The following is a 7402-nucleotide window of genomic DNA, read 5'->3' as shown; positions in this document are numbered from 1 at the left end:
CCCCCCACCACTTTAGACCCTCCTTCCCAGTGAGCATTTGAGAGACCAATTGGGCAGGACAAGGGGGTGAGCTGGTTAATGATGGTCGGGGTACTCACCTCTCAGTTCTGTAATTTGCATTTCTGGGACTCTTCAGTCTGAGTGACACAGGGGACTGACCTTCCAACCTCTGCCCACTGTTCAGTGTCTTAGCCCCAGCTCCTACTGTCTCCTAGCACATAAGGCACTCAGCAAATATTAGATGGTCCAGCCCCAGGCTTGTTCCTTGATCGTTCTATCCACAGTTACAAAATTGAAATTTCAGGGGGCCCAAGACCCTTTGACATCCTAAATTCCACTCCTTATTCACCTGACAAGTATTTATTGCATTCTGTTCCAGGCACCAGCTAAGTAATGGGACACAGAGATGGAAAAAAATAAACACGTGGTTTCTGCCCTCATGGAGTTGACACACTAGTGAGAAAGTCAGACATTGATCACATGACCTCCAAGACAAATGTAAAATTATTGGTCATGGTCATTTTGCAGCACCATGGAGGGGAGAGTCGGGGTGCGATAGAGGTACCTGTCGCCTAAGAGGGGGACCTGAGGGCTAGGGAGTGCTTCGACCAGGAAGCAAAGCTTAGCTGAGGTACGTGGGCACTGACAGCTCCCTGCCCTGTTGAGAAGTGCCTCTTCCTTCGTGTGGGTGTCTAGACACCGCTCTAGCCGCCTGCCTTTGACCACTTCTCTTCTTTGATCTATGGTAGTTTTTCTTTTCTTATATCCAGATGGTACAAAACAGGGATGATCTGTTCCTTGAAGGCTTGGTAGAATTTACCTGTTTGTATTTTGAGGACAGGTTTTTCGCTACAGATTTTCATTCAGGTTTTCAATTTCTTCTAGAGTCAGTTTTGGTAGCTTTTATTTTTCTGGGAGATTATCTGTTTAATCTGTTTCAGATTTATGGGCATGAATGTTTAAAATCACCACTAGATCTGTAGTTATTTTCCCTTTTTCACTCCCAATATTATTGATAATTTCCTCATTTTTTTCTTGATGTATTTTGCTAGAAATATGTCTAATTTATTAATTGCTTCAAAGAACCACCTTTTGATTTCGTTGTTTCCCTGTTATTTCTTTGTTTTCTGTTTCATTTTACACTCTAGTCTAATTTTTTAATTATTTCCTTCCTTTTACTTTCCTTGACTGTATTCTGCCATTCTTTTTCTAACTTCTTGAATTGGATGCTTGGTTCATTAATTTAAAATTTTCTTTTCTAACATTTTCATTTAAGGCTATAAACTTCCCTCTAAGAACTACTTTAGCTACGTCTCACAAATTTTGCTACATTGTAATTTCATTGTTGTCAGTTATTTTTTCCATTATTATTTATTTTTGACTCATATATTATTTATAAGTACATTTATTTATTTTTAAATTTTTTAATGTTTTTTTTTTGAGGAATATTAGCCCTGAGCTAACATCTGCCGCCAATCCTCTTCTTTTTGCTGAGGAAGATTGGCCTGGAGCTAACATCTGTGCCTATCTTCCTCTGCTTTATATATGGGATGCCTACTGCAGCATGGCTTGATGAGCAGTGTGTAGGTTTGCACCCAGGATCTGAACCAGCAAGCCCTGGGCCACTGAAGCAGAGCACGCAAACTTGACCACTACGCTACTGGGCTGGTCCCTATAAGTACATTAAAAAATTTCCAGATTTATGAGGTTTAAAATTTTTCCTTTTTCTTAATTTTAATTTTATGTGGTCAGAGAATGTCATCTCTGTGTAATATGGTAGGTAGACTATTGACCACTCCAATGTTGCCTACAGCCCTGGAACCGAATATATTATGTTACATGGCAAAGGGGAATTAAGGCTGCAGACAGAATCAACGTTGTTGGTCAGTTGACCTTGAGATGGAGAGATTATCCTGCATTATCCGTGTGGACCCAATGTGATAGCAAGGGTCCTTATAAGTAGAAGAGAGAGGAGAAGAGAGAGAACCAGAGAAGTGTCAGCACGAGAAGAATTCAGCCTGATGCTGCTGACTTGGAAGATGGAAGAAGAGGGCTGTGAGCCATGGGTTGTGGGAAGCCTCCAGAAGCTAGATGCTCCCTCCTTTGGTAGATGTCAGAGCCAGAGGCCGAGGAGGCGAAATGACTTGCCCTTTGTGGCAAAGTTGGGAGAGAACCCGGGTCTCCTGGATCCCAGTCCACTGCTGACTATAGCATGTACATCCTGGGTGCTCCGTCCCTGGGGGGGCCTGAGTTGATGCTTGACGAGACCTTTGGAACTCAGCCTGTGCACGTGTCTCAGCTGCCCTCACTGTCCTTTTCTGCTTCCTGTCTCACAGGGCCTGTTCCCTGCCCTTTCGCCCTGTGAAACCATTCTGACTTCTTTTCTTGCCTTTCTTTTTCTCAGTTGAAGTTTAATTATACAAGTAATACATTTGTATCATTTCTTTATAGAAAATTAAACCAGTAAAATCCGTCAATTCCACCAGTAGTTATATGCACATGTGCCCCAGGAGGCATGTGCAAGAATATTCAAGCACCACTATTTGTAACAGAAAAAGAAAAAGAAAAAAAGAACTAATATGTCCATAAGTGGTAGATTGAATAATAAATTGCAGCATATTCACCCAATGGAATATTTACCCAAGGGAGCACTTTAGATGAAGGAAAATGAATGAGCTACATGCAGCCACATGCACTAATATTGATGAGTCTCAAAAACATAACATTACACAACAGTGTGAATGTACTTAATGCCACTGAATTGTATGCTTAAAATGGTAAGTTTTATGTTATATATATTTTGCCACAATAAAAACAAATAAATAAATAAAACGATATTTATTGAGCGATACTGAGTGAAAGAAGCAAGCCACAGAAAAGTGCATGAGTAAAAATCCATATATATAAAAGTGAAAAAACAGGCAAAACTAAACAATTTGTTGATTGGGGGTACCCACACAGATGGTAGAACTAGAAAGAAAAGAGAGTGTGGCCACAACCCAGAGCTGGCTCCCCCTGTTGGGGAAGGAAGGGCGTGATCGGACAGCTTCTAAAGTTCTGCCAATGTTCTGATCTCAGCATGGGTTTTCATATTTTTATTTCTAGATACTGTTTTGTATATTTGATATAGTTTACTATAACATTTTAAAAAATATAAATTATATATATATTACATAAATAAAATGTCTGATAAAATCAACTACAAAACCGCTTTGAAGGCTATGCAGTCAACCTGGGCCACCAAGTATTCTAATAAAGAGCCTGGTTGATGGACTCACGATTCGAACTGAAAAAACACACCTGAAACGGCTTGACCTCGAGCACCTTTTTCATCTAAGTCAGTCACTGAAACCAAATATTTGAATTTAGATCCAGATCTACCAGTCACTTTATATAAAGTATCGAAGCATGATATTTAAAAAATTATGAAACACATTAAATCACATTGCTCTTACTAAATATATTATTACTAAATATTGTTATATTGTACAAAATTTTATGTATTAATATTTTAGTGAAAGCGAAAAAATCTTTCATGTTGTAAATAAGTAAAAATAATATTATCTTTAAATATTGTTTTCCCCAACTTTATCTCATCCTTTTTTATTTAAAAAATTAGAAGTGAAAATGAAAAAAAAAACCCGAACAATTATAGATAAGACTCAAATTCCCTTTGATCAGCCTTCTTCTCCCCAGCCCTGGTTCTCTCTCTGCCTCCTCGGAAGTAGTCACCATTTCAGATTAGCAAGCGTTCTTCCAGAACTTTTTCTAAACAAACAAGTAAATTATATGTGCATGTGTCTTATTATTTCAGGAACATTCATGGCTGAAAATGAGAGAAGATTCCTTCCCCTTGTTAGGCTGTATGTTAATAACCAGGTTCTTTTTATACAGGAGGGAGTGAAAGTTCAGAGCCCTGGGAGACAGACATCTATCAGCAAAAAATTAGACGGATTTTCCAGCAGTCTCTTTTATTTTCTACTTAAAATACTATTAAGCATGGGCCAGCCCTGGTGGCTTAGTGGTTAAGTTTGGTGTGCTCTGCTTTGGCAGGTGTTGATCTATGCTGCATGTCTGTCAGTGGCCATGCTGTGGCGGTGGCTCACATGCAAAAAAAAGAGGAAGATTGGGAACAGATGTTAGCTCAGGGTGAGTCTACCTCAGCAAAAAAAAAAAAAAAAAAAGCAATAATCAAATATATCTCACTCTGATCTCAGCCCTTCACCTACTAAGAACACTCTGCTTGAACTTCTAAGAGCAGGGAAGACCCCCTGTCTCTGGAGAGGTGGGCAAAAAGCCTCATGTACGGCATGGGATCACTGCTTTTCCCTGGCAAGCAGCTTACCCCCTCTTTCATACCTGAGATGACTGACAGTGAGGACACCCAACTTTAACTTTTCCTTTCTTGAGTGGGGCATGGTAGGCTACCTCTCTTCTCTAAGGGAAATACTACACAAGCCTGCAGTAATTCTCCCAACACAGGGCAAGAAGTATAGCCTAAGAAATGAATCCTGCGTCACTTCTCTCCACTTGTTAAAAAAAAATGTGTGCTTAGAAATGAAACAGCCCAAGCCTGGCGATTCCATATTCTTCTTGTGTTGTCTTTTTTTTTTTTTTTTTTTTTGCTGAGGAAGATTTACCCTGAGCTAACATCTATGCCAGTCTTCCCCCATTTTGTATGTGAGGTGCCGCCGCCGCATGGCTGCTGCTGAGTGGTGTAGGTCTGTGCCTGGGAACCGAACCCTGGCTGCTGAAGTGGAGCACACTGAACTTAACCACTAGGCTACTGAGGCTAGCCCCTTGTGCTGCTTTTTAAAGTCCATCTTTTTCCAGATAAAGAGAGGATTGTTAATTGGCCTAGCATCTCAGGCTGCCGGGTGAAATTCTCCAAGGACCACAGGACACAGGTTCTGAGTTTTGTTTTTTTCATAAATGATATATAGTATTATATATCCTTGTAGAATTTGCTTTTTAAATCTGATAATGTGTCTTGTAGATCATCTTATGTTATACATCTAGATCTACTCCTTTTGTTAAATAGAGAATGGATGTACATAAGCTTTTTAGCCATTCTTTGATTCATGAATAGATTTTTTTCCCAACATTTCATTGTTACAAATGGTGTTGCAGAAACGTCTTGTCCTTCCCTGAGCACGTGGGAGTGTCTCTGTAGGATGAATACTGGGCACTGGAATTGCTGAGTCAGAGGGCATGCCCGTTTTTCACTGTAATAGACACTGGCACGCTGCCCTCCCAGTGGCTCTGCCATGTCACATGCCCACCAGCAGTGGAATGAGGGCACGAATTTCCTCACATCCTGCCAGGCTTTCATATTAACAAACCATTTTTGACAACCTAATTGGGGAAAAATGCTGTCTCATTGTCCTTTCAGCTTCCATTGCTCTGATTAGCAGCGAGGCTGAGCATCTCTCCGTGACCACTCGCCAGTCGTGTTTCCTCTTTTGTGACTGACGCCTTTTTGTCCTTGCTCAGCACCAGTGTGCTCGACTCCACTCTTGGCTCTTTCCTACAAAAGTCCTCTGATTTGTAACCCAAGCTACAGGGCCTCTGCCAACCTGTGGGTCCCTTCCAATGCCTGCCCTCTGCGCTAGGGGCTGAGAGAAGCATTTTGTGCTAGCGGAGGTCATTCAGACTTTCCCAGGGTGGCATCCCTTACCTTGTTTGTAAGGTGGCAGCTGGGACTTGGGTGACCCCTAGACGCCTCTGCTTCAGCACTAGATGCCTCCCTAGGACTACACTGACCTCCGGCCCAGACTGAAGGGCTCCGTGGTACATGTTGGCTCTTTCTAAAATCAGATAAAATTCAACATTTTAACCATTTTATAATGTACAGTTTGGTGGTTTTTAGTATTTTCATAAAGTTGTGCAAGTATCACCACTATCTAATTCCAGAACATACCCATCTCCCCTAAAAGAAACCTCGTAACAGTTGGTGGCCGTCCTACTTCCCTCATCCCTTTCCCCGGCTCCCCACTAATCTATTTCCTGTCTCTGGATTTGCCTACTCTCAACATTTCGTAGACATGGAGTTATATACAATGTGGCCGTTTGTGTCTGGCTTCTTTCACTTTAGCACAATATCTTCAAGGTTTATCCATGTTCTAGCATGTATCATCAATACTTCGTTCCTTTTTATGGCTGAATAATATTCCATTGTATGGATATATCACATTTTGTTTACCCACTTATCAGTTGATGGATGTTTGGGTTGTTTTCATTTTTGATTATTATGAATAATGCTGCTATCAACATTCATGTACAAGTTTTGTGTGAATGTATGTTTTGAATTCTCTCGGGTATATACTTAGGAGTGGAATTGCTGGGTCATATGGTAACTCTACTTTTAACTTCTTGAGAAACTGACAAACTATTTTATGCAGCAACTGAGCCATTTTACATTCCCGCCAGTGATACGTGAAGGTTCCAGTTTCTCTTCATGCTTACCAACACATGTTAATTTCCATTAAAAAAAATTATAGCAGGGGCCAGCCCTGTGGCTGAGTGGTTAAGTTTGCACGCTCTGCTTCGGTGACCCAGGGTTGGGATCCTGCGCACGGACATGGCACCGCTCATTAGGCCATGTTGAGACAGCGTCCCACATGCCACAACTAGAAGGACCCACAACTGAAATATACAACTATGTACTGGGGCGATTTGGGGAGAAAAAAAAATTATAGCTGCCCTTGTTGATATGAAGTGATATCTCATTGTGGTTTTGATTTGCTTGTCCCTAAGACTAATGATCTGAACATCTTTTCATGTGCTTATTGGCCATTTGCATTTCTTCTTTGAGAAATATCTTCAAATCCTTTGATCATGTTTAAATTGGACTATTTGTCTTTTTTGTTGAGTTGTAAGAGTTCTTTGTGTATTCTGGATACTAGGCCCTTATCAGATAATATGATTTACAAATATTTTCTCTATTCTATGGGGTGTTTTTTTACTTTCTTTCTTTTTTTGCTGAGGAAGACTCACCTTGAGCTAACATCTGTGCCAATCTTCCTCTATTTTTTTTAAGTATATAGGCTGCCAGCACAGCATGGTTGCTAACAGAGTCGTGTAGGTCCATGCCCAGGAACTGAACCTGGGCCGCTGAAGTAGAGCATACCGAACTTAACCACTAGGCCACCAGGGCTGGCCCTTCACTTTCTTGATAGTGTCCTTTGATACACAAGATTTTAAAATTTTGATAAAGTCCAATTTATCTATTTTTTCTTTTGTTGCTTGTGATTTTGGTGTCATATTTAAGAAACTGTTGCCTATTCCAAGGTCACACAGATTTACACCTGTTTCTTTCTGACAGTTTTATGATTTTAGCTCTTACATTTATTTCTTTGATCTATTTTGAATTAATTTTTGTACATGATTTCAGATAGGGGTC

At 40.5% G+C, this 7402-nt stretch overlaps 1 long non-coding RNA gene across 1 annotated transcript in view; it reads left to right on the top strand.

Annotated features, from left to right (window-relative positions):
* Positions 1–7402, top strand: part of LOC139083323 (uncharacterized) — a 30339-nt gene that overhangs the window by 6596 nt on the left and 16341 nt on the right. The window lies entirely within an intron of this gene.

The sequence above is a fragment of the Equus przewalskii genome, chromosome 5 (genome assembly GCF_037783145.1).
Source record: "Equus przewalskii isolate Varuska chromosome 5, EquPr2, whole genome shotgun sequence".
In the NCBI taxonomy this organism is placed as follows: Eukaryota; Metazoa; Chordata; class Mammalia; order Perissodactyla; family Equidae; genus Equus; species Equus przewalskii.
Note: the sequence above shows the minus strand (reverse complement) of the source record. Positions and strands in the feature narration are given on the sequence as shown.